Source organism: Manis javanica, chromosome 9 (assembly GCF_040802235.1).
Source record: "Manis javanica isolate MJ-LG chromosome 9, MJ_LKY, whole genome shotgun sequence".
Classification (NCBI taxonomy): Eukaryota; Metazoa; Chordata; class Mammalia; order Pholidota; family Manidae; genus Manis; species Manis javanica.
This window is the reverse complement of record NC_133164.1, coordinates 61573258-61590952: the sequence shown is the minus strand read 5'-3', so window position 1 is coordinate 61590952 and position 17695 is coordinate 61573258. Positions and strand designations below refer to the sequence as shown.

Genomic DNA, 17695 nt, shown 5'->3' with positions numbered 1-17695 from the left:
CCAACCATAGCTCTACCTCTGGTTAAGATGGGATTTAAATAGCCTTGGATTTGAATCCTAGCTTTCCCACTTACTTCGTAATCTTGATTAAATTATTTCATCTCCAAATGTCAACCTCCTTATACATAAAAGGGAAATGATGAGAAGAATAGCTACCTACTTCAGAGGGCTTTATTAGTATGAAATGAAATTAGTGTTGCCATTCAGAGCCCAGATTCTGAAACCAGACGTCTGGCTCAAATCCTTGCTCTGTCATCCACTAGCTACCTAACTTTGAGACAACTCACTTAACCTCACTGGGCCCCTGTTTTCTCACCTGTAAAGAGAAGGTAATAACAGTACCCACATTAGAAGGTTGTTGTGGGGTCCAGTGATGTAACAGATGTAAACCTTTTAAAATTTTCCTGACACCAGATGTACGGTATAAGCATTGGCTAGTATGACTGTTACAAACGTAGCACCAGCAGACAATAGGTTTTCCCTGAACGTCAGCTGTTCTCAGCAATGCTGCTAGCACACAGAGCGACTGGCTGTTACAGAAGCAGTTGGATTTAGGAAGATGGAGGGCAGAAAAAGCAAGATATAACTAATTGTTCACTTGAGGTACTATTTACCTTTAACTTGTACTGGAGTAATATGCTTTTTTGGCAGAATGCACCTTTAAATAATGATAGTAGACTTTCTTATACAAGCAAGTTGGAAAATACAGCAAGTTAGTTCACATAATTCGGTTTTAAAAAAACAAATATCCTTGCCCAAAGAAAACAAAGGGTTTTTCCCTCCACTAGATTCTAACCCCCTGGTCTGGATTAACTTCTTTTTTCTCTATGTAAATGGCATTTTCTTAATTCAATCTACATTTCCTTTAGGTAGCATCTCTCTGTGTAGACTGTAAGGAAACAACCAAAATCACGGGTGAGGGCAGGAGCGGTACTAACTCGGTTTTCTTTCTCTCCCCTTTCCCCTCCCGTGACCTCCCTCCAGGAATCTCAGCTCACACCCGCTCCCTCCAGCTAGTTTCTCGGAACCTCTTCTTGAAAGTCTGGCTGCCCCCTCCTTCCCTGCAACCTCCGCTCCGGCTCCGGGTCTCTCCGTGACCTCAGCTCAACCTCTTTTGCTTCTCACAGCATCATGTCTGAGCCCCCAGGTCACCAGGATAGCTTCCAATTCCACTGCCTTTCACCAGCCTGTGCAATTCTGAAATAATTTGCCTCAAAACCAGTTATTGGAGAGAGAAGCCTGGTCAGACAAATGAAAGATAGTATTGTGTTTCCTTCTTGCAAGCCAGTGCCCGCGGCAACATCTGTTTGTAGCAACAAGATCGGGAAGTTGCTTTGTGCTTCTTTGCTGGCCGTTCTGGTTCTTTCCCGGGTGTATTGTCTGCCCCCAAGAGGTCACCTGGCAGAGTTTTCTCAGCAGTCTGGTCTTCAGTGCTAAGAAACTCATAACTAATTACCATGACATCAATTCTTACCTCGAACAGCTGTGCGGAGGAAAGGAAACCGTGGCCCCTGCTTCAGGATCTATAATTCCTCCTCCATAAAAAAGTCAATATTGGAGCAAAAATGACATTTTAAAAAATCATAAAATAAGTAGTCTGGTATTTACCTAAGATGGTCTTTTCCTCCCTTCGTTTTATATACCATGTAGTGTATCACCTGTTTTCTTTGGGACCCTGTGGCAGAGATGGCTCTCCCGCGCCCAGGACTTCTGGGTCAACGAGAGAACAGGACCACTGAAGAGAGATGACAGGGCAGTGGGGGAGCCTCTGCAGACACCCTCCTTACAGCTTTTGTCCGGTGAAAGGCGACTGAGCTAGGCAGTCTGGCTTTTTTCTTGATTCTAAAATCACGCTGTAAATCATTAAGCATTACAGATTAAAGAAAGATTACAACCACAAAACACAAGTTGATTACAAAGGCTGACTGGCACAAATACATTTGCACCCCCCCACCCCCATTCAGGGTGGTGCACATGCCCATCCCAGTCAGAAGATGGCCACCAGCTGCCTTAAGGGAGAGCAGGAGCAGCTGCCCCTCCTGCATGCAAACTCTGTTTCATAGCCTCAGGCCGCATCCAGGCATCTAGGCCACTTTACCAGGAGCTGGACTGACTTCACCCACCATTCAGAGTGGAGAAAATATGCTGAAAGTCATGATCTCAAGCTCACAGCTCATAAACAAAGGAGGCCAGCTCCCTCCTGGTCCTAATGGTTGGACCTACTGAGGCCTGGCAAGGAGGCCCAGCAGCCTTGTATGGGAAAATGCTCAACAGTGAGCTGGAAGACGGAATGGTCAGAATATGGAGACATAGATCAGTGACTCTAAATAATTTGCTAGAAGAACACTAGGAAGGGGAGAAACCTGGATAGATACAATTGTTGGCCTATTCCACAGAATTCAGTATAATTTCCTTTTGTTCAATAAGGATGTATTGAGCCTTGTGCTAAGCAAGTAGCAGACCAAATTTAACTGTGCTGAAAACAAGATAGGGCAGGTAAAGGAAACAGTGTACTCATTTATGTACTCTTAAAGCTTCCTAGTCACTTCATATGAATAAATTTAGGAGGATGTACACACCTGTGTGTGTGTGTACATCTGTAGAGTATGTGTGTGCATGTGTGCGTGTGTGTAGACCACTGCTAAATAGAGAAGTGTAAGAGCAAAACTCCAGGCCCCATCTCCATGATGGGCTATTTCGTGGCATGACATGAAAGTAATGAAACAGTAATTCTCAATGTGTTCACTCAGAGGGACCAAATGAAAACAGGGAAACTGGGACACAGAAAGGCATTCATACTTTTATTCTATCAGATTAACGTGGAACAGTTTGTTAGAGGATAGATGATATGTGCCCAACTTTCTAGCTCTTCAACGTTGACTGAAATATTGGCCTTATGGTATGGCTGTGAGATGTACATGAGGCAGAGTTTATAAAATACTTAGCAGGATGCCTCTCTCTATTAGTAAAGTTAAAATTCCCCATCCAGCCCACCCAGAAGACACTCCACATGTAGAGTCTGAGGCAGATAAAAGCTATTAGAATAAGCACCACTTTTCTTTCTGCACTCATTTGAAGGAAAACTCCAGCCATCAGTGAAAATTCAAAAAAAGATTAATGAAGGAAAAGCAAAATTGAAAACATTCTGTTTATGAATCTTTTGTTTATTATTTGCATTTATTAGGTCTAGTTCACCAGAGTCCATTGTTCTCCAAAACCTAGTGATAGTTAACATTGACTATGTGCTTATCAAATGTCGAGTAGTGGGCTGAACCCTATACATGCACTAGTTAACTAATCCTCAACTTTCTGAGGAAGGTTCTATCCCCTCACTTTGCAGATACTGAAACGAGTTAAGTTACACCATAAGGTTGCACACCTGAGTCAAGGGCAGAGCCCAGATTCTAATGCCAATTTTACTCTGTGAGTCCTTAAATGCTAAGCCCACTGCCTTTGGGAACATAGTTTGAGAACCATTGCCCAAAAGTACACTAATTCTGAGCAAGGAAGGAAAATTGTTTCACCTAACATTCACCCTGAAAGTTATTACTTTTTTTTTTTGTCAAAATACAGGGTGATTCATCATTAGCTAATATTCGTTGAGCCAGGCATTTTTTCTCTTGCATATCATATCCTGCTGTGGCCTCATGACAACACTTTGAAGGCATTAATGCCCATCTTTTGCCAATGAGGAAATTGCCCAAAGCATTTCTCTAATGTTCCATAGCCAGGGCATGGTAGAGCCAGAACTTGCTCCTTGGCCAGTCTGGAGCTAATGCCACACACAAGTCTACCAAGAGCTGGACGAGAGGAAAAATATTAACCCTGTGGATGGTCATCAGCTGCAATTGGCAAAATCTGATACACATGGAGAAGACTACACCTTCTCACCCTCTGGTAATGAATGGATACTTGTGGTAAGTAACAGGCATAGGACCAAGCAGAGTAAAAGAAGTTCAGACGGTAACACCCCTGTGCTGAAGACATCGGGACTCAGGGCAATCGTGGCGAGTGGCATGCAGGCTGCTCTGCAGTCAGCACCCGAAGCTGACGTGGCTCACCAGAGTGTGAGTGAGTGAGCAGCGTCTACAGAAGCAGGAGGATGAGTGACCAAGGGCCAGAACTGGAAGAGAGACGCCTTCAGCCTTTAGCCGTGTGGTCTCAGACCAGTCACTTCTTCATCAGCAGGAAGTTCATTAAAAATGCAGAAACGCAGGCCCCACCCCAGCCCTCCTAAATCAGAAACCCCCGGGGTGGGGCCCATCAGTCTGTGCATGGCAAGACCTCTGGGTGAGGGCTTCCATTGAGGACCACTGCCTTAGCCACTGTAGCTGTGTGGAGACAAAGGTAGTTAACTCTGAATTGCATTGTAGCTGCAGCTGCATGTTAAATATGTGGATGGGTGCAAACACACATGTTATCTACACAGCAGGACAATCAAATAGGGTGTGTTCCATGATATGAGTGCCATCTTTCTCCAGGACTGCAACATCGCCTCAATTTGGTTTTGTGCTTAATCAAAGGTTGCTGCTCTTCTCAAGGTCACCTGCTCTACACATCCAGGTTCCGGTGGCCATTCCATCTACTGACCCCTTTGAGCTTGATGGTGGCAACAGGCAGTCTGTGGTTGGCCCCAGGTCACTGCAGTCTCCCTCTAGGACCTCCTACACTGTGGTCCCCAGGCCTGCTGTGTCTTAGAATCCCAGGAGTTCCTTAAATACCAGTTTATGGGCTTCACCAAAGGCCAATTAAATTAGAAGTCCTGGAGTGACTGAGTGGGCACTGAACTCGACACTGGGGGTGCAAATCGGAGGGTTTCTGTCCTCATGAAACTTAAAGTGTCAAGGAAGATAATGATTTAAAAAAACACAAATTGTTATAAAGTGCTATGAAAGAAAAAACCAGGGACCCTGATATTTTTAAATAGCTCTCCAGGTGATTCCAATGTCAGCCAAGGTTGACAATCATGGCCCTTACTGACTGTTGTACAAATAAACCTTCCTCGAATTATCCTGTTGTGGCTGTTGCATCTCTCCTGACCCATACAACCTTTTCCCTCCCCATCTACACTCATCCGAAGAAGAGACTAGGAGAGAAGTGCTTAACTAACCCTTCATTTAATTCTAAATCTATGTCCCCAAAAAGTGGTGGAAGATAGACTGTCAAATATTTCACAAGGAAAATCATGCACCTGTGCACTTACACAGCAAAACTGGATCTCACTTCCATGCTTACACTGGACTTGACAACCATCTTGTTGGGAAAGAGACCCAGCATGTGTGTTCATGGGACTACCAGCTACAGCTCACTAACGGGTTCATTTTTATTCCTTCTTTCTGATCGGTCTATATATTTGTGGCCACAAAGTTTCTTCTAAGCACTGCTTTGCTATATCCGTTAGATTCTAATCTATAACGCTTTAATTATCAATGCTTTCCAACTTGAGTTTTCCTTCCTTCATGGACCCAAGAGCTGTTACAGAGCAAGTCTTAAAATTTCTAATGGAATTTTTTAAATTTTGGTTTTAAGTCTTAGCTTTATTTTGCCATTCTTCTTCACCTTTGCCCAACAGAGAAACCCTTAATGTGTCCTCTTTTAAGTGTTTCCATCTTTCTCCCCCTTAATTTCTGCTACATCTGAACAGTGATGCTGTGTGACTCAGTATACAGCTAAGGTGACTGTGACATCTTCATTATACACTAGTGTACACTGAGTATTACAAAACCCCTTCTCTGGCTCAGTGCCCTTCGGCCTGCATTTTACCTCAGCTCACGTTAACAGTTCAGTGCCTGCTTTCCTACCGTTTTCATTTGCCCAGTGTATTTTTGCCCATTTGTTCACTTTCAGTTCACTTTAGGACTGTCTCTTGTCCAGAGATAGGTTTTTCTTTATGAGTGAAGCTGGAAATACTTTCTTTTAGGAGGAGAGTTAAGCTCATTTGTACTGATGGATGCAGCCATCTCAGTTTGTCATATTACTTTAGGTTCTGTTTTCAGTTTTTCAAAGTTTCATTTTCTGGGTTTTTGTCTTTGGAGATTCCAATTTTGTGAATTTTGGCTTGCCCTTTGTCTTCCTTACATCTTTTTTTCTTTTTATTCCTTTAAACTTCCATTTTGTTTCCATTTATTTTGTTAACATCTCTGCCTTCTATTTTTCTGTGTTCCTTACTATGTGTTCAGTGGTGTCCATTCTTAAGCTTCTTCCAGTTTTGCCTTCATTTTTGCGATGTTCCTTTTTTCTTCTACATCTTTCCTGCTGGCTCCTCCTTGCCATACTTTCCCTCATATCCCACGTTTTTCTTTTGGGGGTCTTCATTCCTAATTATTTCATTTTATGTATTTTATTTCATTTTTTAAAGAAATTCACAGCAAAATGTTAGGATAGGTCTTCTTTCTATTTCTACTCATTTCCCATTTTCTTTCAGTATCTTCATATTGGTGTCCTGCTAACTTATTTTATTGCTCATTATTGAAAGAGTTAGATCGCCCTGGAACAACTCTATCCAGACATAAAATGTGGGACAGAAGTCAGGGTAAGCGTCCAGTTGTTAGGGTTTAAAACCCAAAGATTTTTCTTCGCTTCTGCCACAGTGATGGAGGCTCCCTGCTGATAAAGCACGTCTGTGTGAGTCTTGTAAGGTCCTGTCTCTTCTGCCTCTCTGAACCAAACCAGGTTCAGAGAGAAGAAACAGATTTATCTTCTGGGGAAGAGCCTATTGCTGTAGAGAAATATTTTCTTCTGGCACCTTCCTGAGAGCTGATATCACTGGGCCTTCTCTCCAGACTCTGAGTTCCTTCTCTTCACTTTTTCCACATGGCTTCTGCTACATGTCAGCTCCTTTCAGCAGCTCTTTCATATATTTTGGAGTTCAGGGATGGCATCTATCTTCCAGTTTCATCTAAAAAAGTCAAAAGGGGGTGGTCTTAGAATTAATTTTCTTCTCTGTGCTGCTTTGGGAGGTGATTTCCAAACAGTTCTTCTAACAGGTGAACTGTCCACACCCTCCCATGGTTTTGCTTCTCTGGCCCCTACTCAATTTTCAGGTTTCTGCTTAAAATCACTTTCTCAGGGAGTTCCTAGTTCTGCATTCTAAATAAGGACGGGAAAATGTTTATTTATCCAGCCGTAATTATACCAGGAGTGCCTAGGGCTGCCACATGAGTGGGTCAATCCAATTAAACAGACAATTCAAGTCAATAAGAAATCATTGATCTATTGACAAAACTGACCAGTTAATAGTATCAGGTAGATAAGGACAAGCTAGATACTCACAGCCTTCTCTCCTCTCCTCTCTTCCCAGGCAATCTCCTCCACTCCCTTGCTATCCCCAAATGTTTGTTTCCTCCCAGATCTATAGAGCAGTTGGTCAACATGCCATCTCCCTTTGGTAGTCAAGACATCTCAAACCCAACCTGTCCCAAATTCAGCTCTTGATCACCAGCCCCTTAGCCTGTTCCTCTCCAAATCTTAACCAATATCACTAAAGGACCTCTCTCTGTAACCAAGCTTACTTTGATACCACCATTTTGTGTTCTATACATTCAATCTAACACTGAGGACTCACATGCTTATATCCAAAATATCTCTTTGTAAGTCCGGGGAGAGGAAATCCCAGTGCAAAATACCTCTAAAAACTGAAATCAGTCAAAGGGAGAAATAAAGTTTAAAACCCGTTTACTGCTTACAAACTGCAGTCCAGCACTGTCTCTCCTCTGCTCTGGAAAAAGCAAGCAAGCAAGCCAGCCCCTCCCCTTAACCTCTCAGGTTCAGACACTCCCTCCCTCGTCCAGGTAATTACCCATCGACATGGAGATGAACTTCTCTCCACCCCTGAGGATATGCAAATTCACTAAAGCCAGGCGATACATTCTGGAAATGTTACCATTTTACCCACACTCTTGAAACATTCCATGTTTCCCCGTCTCTACCACCTCCAGTGCAACCTAGGACTCCATCAGTAACGTTTGAACTGGTCTTCTTGATTCCACACTCTCCTGCTTCCAGCCCACTCTCCAGAAAGATGGTTTTCAAATTGTAAATATGATCATTAACTGATCCTCTGCTTAAATACATTTATTCCTCCCTCTGATCCTCCCTTCCTCCCTCCCCCCTCCCTTCCTTCCTTCCTTCCTTTCTTTCTTTTTCTCTTTCTTAACAGTAGAATATAAATTCCAAACATGGTTTACAAAGTCCCTTTGACCACCCTGTAGCCTCCCTCCCGTCTACCGTTCTTACTCCCTGATTCATTCTGCCCCAGCAGCCCCGGCCTTCGTTAGAGGTTCAACCGCAGACATAAGTTCATTCCTCTTCAGATCTTTTGCATGCAGTTTCTTCTACCTGGTGAACTGTCCACACCCTCCCATGGTTTTGCTTCTCTGGCCCCTAATCAATTTTCAGGTTTCCGCTTAAAATCACTTTCTCAGGGAGTTCCGAGTTCTGCATTCTAAATAAGGTCAATCATATGAGTTATTTTCTCTCACAGTAACCTGTTTTTTCCTTGCTTAGTAATAATCATTATTCTAAGGACATATCCTTATGTGATTAGTTGATTGATGCCTGTCTTCCTCAAAACTGGAGATTTCATGTCCATCTGGACTGTCGAGGCTGTAGCTCAGTGCCTATACTAGGTTTTCAGCATGTATTTTTGGAATGAAAGAGACAACTTAACCCTGTTCCTGATGTTAGTGAAAGGTGGCTATTTTAAAGGAATTTTTGCAAGCATTGTTGAGTTTAAAGAAATTGTTTTAAAAGCAAAGTATTTCAGAAATTATAGGCTCAAAGTGTATATCTAGCTTTGAGGGCTCCCAGAAACATGAGGGCTTGGAGAGGTTAGGACCACAGGCCCAGGGGTCACTGACACACACCTGAGGCAGGGAGGGGCCTGCCAAGAAATCCTAGGGCAGCATTTCCATTAATGGTAGACCTGCTGCTTTGGGAAGAAAAGATAAGACTCTGCCACTGAGGAGGGCGCCCCGGAGCAGGATGGCATTGACACCAGAAGCACTCTCTTCAGCAGCCCAGCTTCAGAGGCTAAGACTGTGTAATGGTCTGTGGGCAAGGGAGGCACAGGCCACAGGGTCCTCGGTGACATAATAAGGACCCTGGAGACCCTCTGGGACAGCTGCCCCCTGTCCAAGACCCAAGGAAAGCCAGGAGAATCTCAGGGGCTCCTCCAGCCCCACAGAAGACTGGCGATCTTTGATGCTGTTCCTCAGATGCTCCCACAGGAAAGGGAATCAAAGGTGACCCCAAGATGGTATTTCTCAGGGATTAACACATTAAGTGGAGCTTCTGAAGCTCATTTGGGAATTTGAGATGTAGTATTGTTTCTGCCTGTTAGATACTGGGCTATTTTGATATGTTAACTTTCGAGGGTAGGCAGGACATCAAAATAAAGATGTTCTGGAAGCAACAGAAGAAATGGAACTAGAAAAAGAATGACAAGTCAGAGCAGGAAAGGTAAGTAAGGGAATTGCTCTGAAGCAGTGTAGAAGTTAAAATCATGAGGATGAATGATCCTTCCTGGTGAGAGCTCCTCAATGAAGACATCTGAGAAACACTGTCTGGGTTGACTGTGTTTCCTTAAAATAAGGAAAAAGAGAGAGAGAGAGAGAGAGAGAGAGAGAGAGAGAGAGAGAGAGAGAGAGAGAGAGAGAGAGAACAGCTGCTTCTGTAAAGAACTAAAATGTGTTCTAACCAGTAAAAACATGAACAGAATATCCTCCATAGAATCATTTCCAAACGAAGGGGCAGGATTGAATTTCCCTCACTGATTCTGTTTTGATCTGTGTAAGGGCTGAGCCCCAAACAAGCATAAAGTTGGCTTGTCTCTTTACTAAATGGAGAAATAAGAAAACATACTGTTTATAAAAATGCTGCTCAGTATGCTGCTTTTTTCACTTTGCAGTAAGTCGCATTGTAGAATTTTAAAGTCATGTGGGTTACTCCCCCTTTTTTGATGTTAAGAAATCCAACTCTATTCCTGGGATTGCATTCGACTAAACTCCATTGTTTCATAGTTATAAAACTGCGTGCTAGTATTTTGAATCAGAAACCAGGGAAATTTAGTGGTGATAGAAGCTGAGTGTTCATACAAAGCTAAGTTTAGTACATTAAGAGTGATGTTCAGATTCATTCATTTGTTCCAAAGATACTCATTGAGCACCTACTATGTGCTGAGATATTACCTGTAAGAACTGGGGCTGTGACAATGAGCACATGAGATTCAGTTCCTGCTCCCCTAGAGCTTAGGTTCGTGCAGATGGAAGATTAAGCAAGGAGACAAAGAAAGCAGATTATTTGAGTAATAGTCAACACTATAAATAAAATAAAACAGGGAGGTCTGATAAAGATTACTACTGGGCAGGTGACTGTAAGATGGGGCAGTGATGGGAGCCACCAGGAAGGAGGAGTCTGAGCTAAAAATGGACTTACACAAATGAGCCAACCCTTCGAGGAGCCAGCGAAAACAACTTTAAGCAGAGAGGACAGCAAATGCAAACACCTGAGGCAAAAATGAGCTTCTGCACCTGAGGAACGGAAAGGAGGCTCATGGGGAAAAGAGTTCCAGGTCAGAGTCCAGAATGATCTTCAGGCCAGGGCAAGGAGTCTGGATTCCAGAAGGGTTAAGGGTCACCCTTGTAGACAACAAGCCCCCTCAAGTGAGTCGCTGTACATCCTGGGTGGATGAGACATGCTCCTGCACATGGGTTAGCCACCTGCCCCTCAGCATTCGCTCCAGACCTCATGGGGCAGACATGAGGATCAGTGAAACTGCCCAGGGCCCACCTTCCCCGGGGAAGGAGGTGGAGGGTGTGGCCTCCTCCACTCCTCCCGAACCCAAACCCTGCCTGAGCCATTTGCACACAGCCCCCATCAGGTCCCTCTGGCCTTATCTCCCCCGTCCAGCTCCAGCCCCTCCTCACGTCACCCTCCTCCTCCGTGTTGTCCTGCACACGCTCTGAACCAGAGGACTGAATGCCCTGGGCGCCCTGCCCTAATTCCCACCACAGCCCTGCTCCAGGGAGAGCTCCCAGAGAACTGTTCTGGCCGACCCTGGCTATTTTCCAAAGCACTCATGCACTCACCCAACAAACACTCACGAGTTGCCACTATACCCTGGGCGGGCAGGCTGTCTTCCGCTGCACCCACTCCGTGCATGAAAAAAAAAAAAGAACTGTAGTCGTTACATATTTATGTCAGTTCTGCAGTTTATCACCATCGTCCAGACCGCCCACCTCCCACTCTCACTGAACACAGCACGCAGGCCCCAGCTCCTTGCAGTTCTCTCAGGTTCCCTCACAGAATGACAGTAGCGCTCATTTATTTAGGATAGAGTCTAGCCGTGTGGTTAAGGGCATGGGCTTTAGGAGCCAATGTGGTGTCCTGTTCCACTTCTACTACTTATTGCTATGTGACTTTAGTCTAAAACCTCCACCTCACTATAGTCCAGTTTCTTCCTCTACAAAATATGGAGCCATGATTTCAACCTTCAACAACTGACTGAAGGAAGAAACTATATCTGATGAGCTAAAGTACCTATTGCATCGCCCTGCCCTTGAGCACATGATAAAAGGTCCTTTCCGTTTATATGTTGTTATGATCCCCAAGGTTTGTAAATAGGGTTTTTCTTTATTCCACTGTTAATCCTTCATCCTTCATTATAGTGTCTAGAAAAGTGTTCTGCTCAGAGGAATCTATTCTGAATGCTTCATATTCACTAACCAGAGGGAGGAGGTGAAGGTGAAACAGGAGACAATAAATACCCCCAGGGCACATACTCTGTGCTGGGCACTCTTCCATAAAGGGCGTAGCTGTCAAGTAAGTATGATGATTAAGCCCATTTGCAGAAGAGGAAACTAAAATACAAGGAGTTCATGGAATCTGAGCAAGGTCACAGTCAGTGAGTGGTAGAGCTGAGATCTGAATGCTGGCAGTTCAGCTCCCAGATCATGTTCTTAACCACTCTGCTAGCTAGGAGCCAAAGCTGGAAGGGTGAGATGCAAACCCTGAACAATTCAGCAGCACGACTTCCTCAGGGATCGTCAGGAAGATTTAAAATCATCTGAAAATTTTGCTGGACACAGAAATTTCAGGAAGGAGACATAAAACTTTCTGAACTAGAGTCAGAATGGATGGAAAGGAAAAGGTAGAGAAGGAAAGCCAGAGGCCGGGGTGATCCAAGGCATAGAGATTGAAAGGAAGGGGCAGAACTTTTACAAATACATCAGAGTAAAAAAAAGAAATATCAAGGTATAAGTGGTCCCATTACTAAGTAAGGAAAGGAAATCAATGAAGATCTTTCAGTGCCTCAACTCCTCAACTTGCTTTTTGAAATTGGATTTTAAGGAGAAAAATAAAAAGGTGGAAACCAGAAGGAGCTGAGTAAGACCTCAATATGAGCTATCAAAGGAAACAGGTGCACACAGGGTGGGAGCACTGTTGACCTGAATCAACGAGCATGCAAGAGAAGCAACAGGTTAAATATCAATACAGGATCTCAAGTGCAGAGGTAGACAGTGCGGGTTTGGGTCTGGGTCTTCTGTATCAACTAGTGCTGGCTCGCCTCATCAGCTTTCCAGTCCAGTCTCTATGGATTATCCTCTTCCCGTTTATTCACTCACTTACTACTTAGTTACTAAGAATGATTAAACCCCCTCCTTTGCCCTTGAGGAGCTTATGATCTTGTGGAAAAAGCTGACATGCAGAGAAATCATAAATATGCCATGTAAGAGGCCCTATAGTGAGAAACATACAGGGGACATGGGAATCAAGAAGAGGAGAACAATGGACTCTGCCTGGAGCAGTCAGGAAAGGCTTTAACCCTGAAGAGGGGTTCTTTGAGATGAGACATAGAGAACTAGGCCAGGGCAGGGTGGTGGCTGGGTGTGTAGCATGTGCAGGGGTGTGGCTCATGTAGGGAGCTCCAAGCAGCAAGGTATGCGTGGACACAGTAGGCAGAGAGAAAAGGGGTAGAAGATGTGGCTGGAAAGGTGAGGGAGTTCACAACATAAAAGGCCTTAGATGCCATGCTAAGGATTTTGAACCCGTTTCTTGGCTATGGAATGCAATGGAAGGATTTTTAATGGGAACAGGTCTTGTTTTAGAAAAATAACTTCAATAGCTGTAGAAGAGTTGGGTAAAATTAAAGGCAGGGAAACCATTAAAGACACTATTACAAGAGTTCAGGGAAGATTTGAAGAGGTCCTGGCATGGCCTTAGGGACAGAGAGAAAAGAAATTATTTGAAACATATTTAGAAGATCGTGTCAAAGGCAGCAGAGAGGCACATTAAGACAAAGGCTGAAAATACCCATTGAGTTTAGCAATTAGTAGGTCGTTGGTGACCTTATCTGGAGAGGTTACTGGGAATTGGTGTTAGGGGGTGGGGCAGGCAGACACCGGATAGAATGTGTAGAGGATGAAACAGGAAATTAAAATCTGCAGGAATCACGAGGAAGAGAGAGCTAGGCCACAGGGAGGTTTACAGGAGACACTTCACCGTGGACCGTACATGCAATTACAGGCGGAGGGGTGCAAACCTGGAGCGGAAAAGGATGGGAGAAAGTGCGTGAGACGGGAAGTGTGGGTGCAGGTTAGTCTGCAGAATTGCGGGACTTTGCGACAGCAGTTTCTGCTTTTTCTGTGGAGCAAGAGGCGCCAGAGAGATTGTGGGAAGGTTTGGCGACACAGCTTAGGCGACTGAGAAACTACTGACTACAGGTGAATCGAAGGATTGCTGAATCCCAGCAAGGACCCAGCTGACACTTGCGTAAAGCGACGTTTGCCATTGTATCACTCCCTTCATCTGTTTTGTTTTCTCAAGGATAGTCAGCACCCCTGCAGTTTTTGTGTGGGGCTACCCCAGTCCTCTCCAGCTTTCCGAGAAACGCAGGCTATCCCGTCTATTCCATGGATGTGGGAACGTGAGTCATCTCAGGGGAAGCCGCGTTTTTGCCGCAGGGCCACACCTTTATGGTCACCGTTGACTGGTCTCGGGACCATTGGTCCTGGTCCAGCCTTAGGAATTTAAAGCTGGATCTATAATTTTCCACCCGGGTCTGCCTTCTCTCAAACTGTAAATTCAGAAGTCACTGGCACTAGCCACTTCTTCCCACAAGAACTGAAAAACAGAAAGAAAAAAAAAAGCCTGCAGCGAAAGACTGAAGCAGAAACACAAAGGGAAATGGAGACGAAAGCAGGAGGGGAGGCGTGTCTTCACCTTCCTTTAGTTCTCTAGCCTGTTTCCGGACATCCTGGAAGCTTTTTATAGGAAAAAGCTTCCCAAAAGCCCTCAAGCTGGCTGAGGAGGCTCTGTTACTCGCAGTGCAGAGGTTCCCAATGAGCAACGGCAGAGACAGAGTGGCCGATGGACCCAAACGCTGGGGCAGCTGCAGGGCACAGACAGCCGTGCCAGGGAAGGAGAGGAAGGAAGCAGCAGAAGGCAGGGCTGGAGAGCTGGAGGGGACCTGCAAGAGTCCAGCTTCCTTGCGAGCAGTGTTCTCAGCATCAGACTCACGTGGGGAGGGTTTAACACCAGCACCTGCCCAGCCCCTCTGAGGAGCTGCGCTTAACAGTTTGGGACAAGAGACAATTCTCATGTGCAGCTAGTACAGCCTGGGTGGGGCCGTCCACTTGGAAGGAAGGGAGGCAAGGAATTGAAGGCCTTCTGGGAGAGCAGATGTTGAGGGCTGAGAGGGGGTGGGCTGGAAGGAGAGAGGACGGTGCGGCAGGCAGAGAGGGAGGGCTGGCACTTCAGAAATGGATCTGTCCTGAGTAAGTTAGTGATGAGGGGCAGAATTAAGACCAGAGGACAGAGGAGAGGACTATGAAGCAAGTGCACTAGATGGATCCACTACACAGATGTAAGAGCACAAGAGGACAGTGGGTGCAACAGAGGAGAATCTGCAAAGCGGGCACCTGGCCCTTGGCAGAGAGCAGTGAGCAAACAGCTGGAACTGGACAACAGGCCACAGATCCATTTAAGTCCTGATGGAGAGAAGCATTTTCCATTAGCCTTCAAGGTTCTTCTGGCTGAGAATCAGACCGATGTGAGACAATTGAGCAGGACACAAAAACCGAAGTCCACTTCTGTGCACAAAGAGGCCCAGTAATGAAATGACATGACCAAGGCAGGCAGTTCTTATACATTTTAGGCAGAGAAACAGTAAATCTGTGAGCAATTGACAGAACAAAGACACCTGACCTGTGGGAGCTTCCATGGGTTACTAATTCTGAACAGCATTGGGGCTGGGGTAGTAAACTGGTTAAAAATGGACAGGATTTGTTTATGCAAACTCCTTGGCTCTGAATTCCCTATCTTCAGTGATAAAGACATCTTGCCACCTCCAGGTACAGGACAGCCTTTCACATGGGAGATTTATTTCCTGGTTTCGGGGTCAGGCTGCTTCTCCAGTGCTTTAATTCAGAGTAATATGCCAAAGTGGCACATTGGGGCAGCCTGCCCTGGGCCCCTACACACCTAATGCGTATTTATACCCTTTGCTATTGTTTTGTGACAGGTCCTTTGGGCAGCCCTGGAGGGTCTGAGAACACAGTCGATGGGTCTGATTGAACCTCACCTTAACCACCCAAGGCTGGGTGGCTTTGGTCAAGTTCCTTGTAGCTCTCTGAGCCTTCCTTTCCATATGGTAAGACTCAAGTGCTTTAAAATGTAGGAAATACAAATAAGATAATACATTAAAATAAGTGCTTAATAGTATCAATTAGCATTCACTGAAAGGGGTTTCAAAGGGTAGAGTAGAAACACTCACTGCATGAGTTGGACAAGGAAGTAGAGAGCTAAATGGGAATGAATGTCTAAGAGGGAGGACATGGCCCGTCTTGGGAAGAGAAGACGATATGGAGGGATTGTCTCACCTCAGTCTTCACAAGGGCATTGCTGCCCTTGCAAACCACCGCATGCTCAGGGCTGGAAAACAACGCAGATTTATCAATGTGCAACAAAAGCCTCACTGGGCTAAAAACCAAGTAAGTTGTCAGCAGGACAGCACTCCTTTCTAGAAAACTCTACTGGAGAATCCTTTTCCTCCTTTTTTCTACATTCCTTGGCTTGTGGTCCCCTTCCTCCATCCTCAAAGCCAGCAGCCTCTCAGGTCTCAGACCCCTCCTTCCATCATCATGGCTAGAACAGCAGTTGGGAATAATATTCCGCTTTTAAAGACCCTCGTGATCACATTGGCCCACCCAGACAACCCAAGATAATCTTCCCATCTTCCCTATCTTCCCGTCTCAAAATCTATAACTTGATTACATCTGCAGAGTCTGTTGCCAGACAAAGTGACTGTTCACAGGTTGGGAATGAGGATGCCACACACTTATCAGGGGCCAATAGTCCATCTGCCACATTTTGGGAAAAGGGCTCTGCTTGCTGCCTGATTGTCTGCAGACACAGATTCCTGCCACACCATCCATGGTGTGAAGCAAGTTGGAGATTCGTACAGGATTCCAAATAAAACAGAGATGCCAAGTTGTTTGGATGAGTGTGGACTGTTCTGTCCTGGGCAGAGGGCAGCTAGGTCAGGAAATAAAGATGAATAGAGAGTCAGCCAGGCATCCACCTCAGGGTGCATCTAGGATCAGCTAGCAGCAGTGGGCATGATGTGCAGGGACTGAGAACTGACCGTAGACCTTGTCAGAGTCAATATGATGCAGACGGTGAGCATGGATTTGCCTTTTCCACTGTTGAGTCCTCCTCCCCAACAAGTAGCTTCTGCTACCGGAGGACACAAGTTTTCCTCAGAATGAGCTTCTGTTGGAAAGCTGGCTTTTCCTCTCCACCTTCCCACTCTGCTCTCACCCTAGTCCTGTCAAAATTTGTCTTTAGGAGATTCTGTTTGGAAATGATCTGATATTTAAATACATACCTAGGTAAACGATTGCAAGCTTAATGTGTTCCTTTTCTCATGAGTGTTTGCATTTTAATAGGGAATCATATCTTGTCCCAGAAGAAAGAATTGCTAAGGGGGACTTTCAATAGTCATGCACATGCTAGAGAGGATACAGAGGGCTCCCAGGCGCATCATAAATCAAACCACACAGGTGACCACCTACTCCAATTATGACCAACATTAGGATCAGCTCCCAATAAATAAAAGACTCATTTTTCTGCCTGCCTCTAACAATGCCTTTGAAGCTGTGGATTCCAGCTGCTGCTCCCCCAGCAGGTACTGCCTTGCTGTTGGGCTTCACACTGGAACATCCCCACTTCCGCCCCTCATGTCCCTGATTAGGAAACCGCTCCGGCCAACTTCCTGTCAAGTATCACCAGAGACACCTGCAGCAAGTGAGGAAGCCTGTCACGGGCATGGCTTTAAGCTGGACCTGACAGCCCACTGAATGCTCAGAGAGGAAGGTGGAACAGGTGGGTAGTAGCAGTTGAGGAATTAGAAAAGCTTAATAGCTACTCTCCATATTTAACTTTTTATGATTCTGCAATCCTTGAAACATCAATAACCTCTTTGATGACATCTGAGATCCCCCCAGCTCTAGAAATCTTGATGCTTAAAAGGAATGTTTCAGGGAATTGGCAAGTAAATTTTTGTTCTTCTCTATGATTTTGCACTCCTGTCTCTGTCAGACATGGTGAAAGGTTTTCCATTGCATAGACATGTTTCCTCTCATTGATCAAAACCTTTAACTAGACAGCAGGCATTGTCATTCCCCAGAACTATGTT

The 17695-nt window shown here is 45.0% G+C and overlaps 1 long non-coding RNA gene across 1 annotated transcript in view; it reads right to left on the bottom strand.

Moving 5' to 3' along the window:
* Positions 1 to 2794: 2794 nt before the first annotated feature.
* LOC140843527 (uncharacterized) overlaps positions 2795 to 17695 on the bottom strand; it is a 50561-nt gene continuing 35660 nt past the window's right edge. The window contains exon 3 of the long non-coding RNA XR_012121368.1: positions 2795 to 6898. This is a non-coding gene — a long non-coding RNA (uncharacterized lncRNA). The remainder of the gene's footprint in view (positions 6899 to 17695) is intronic.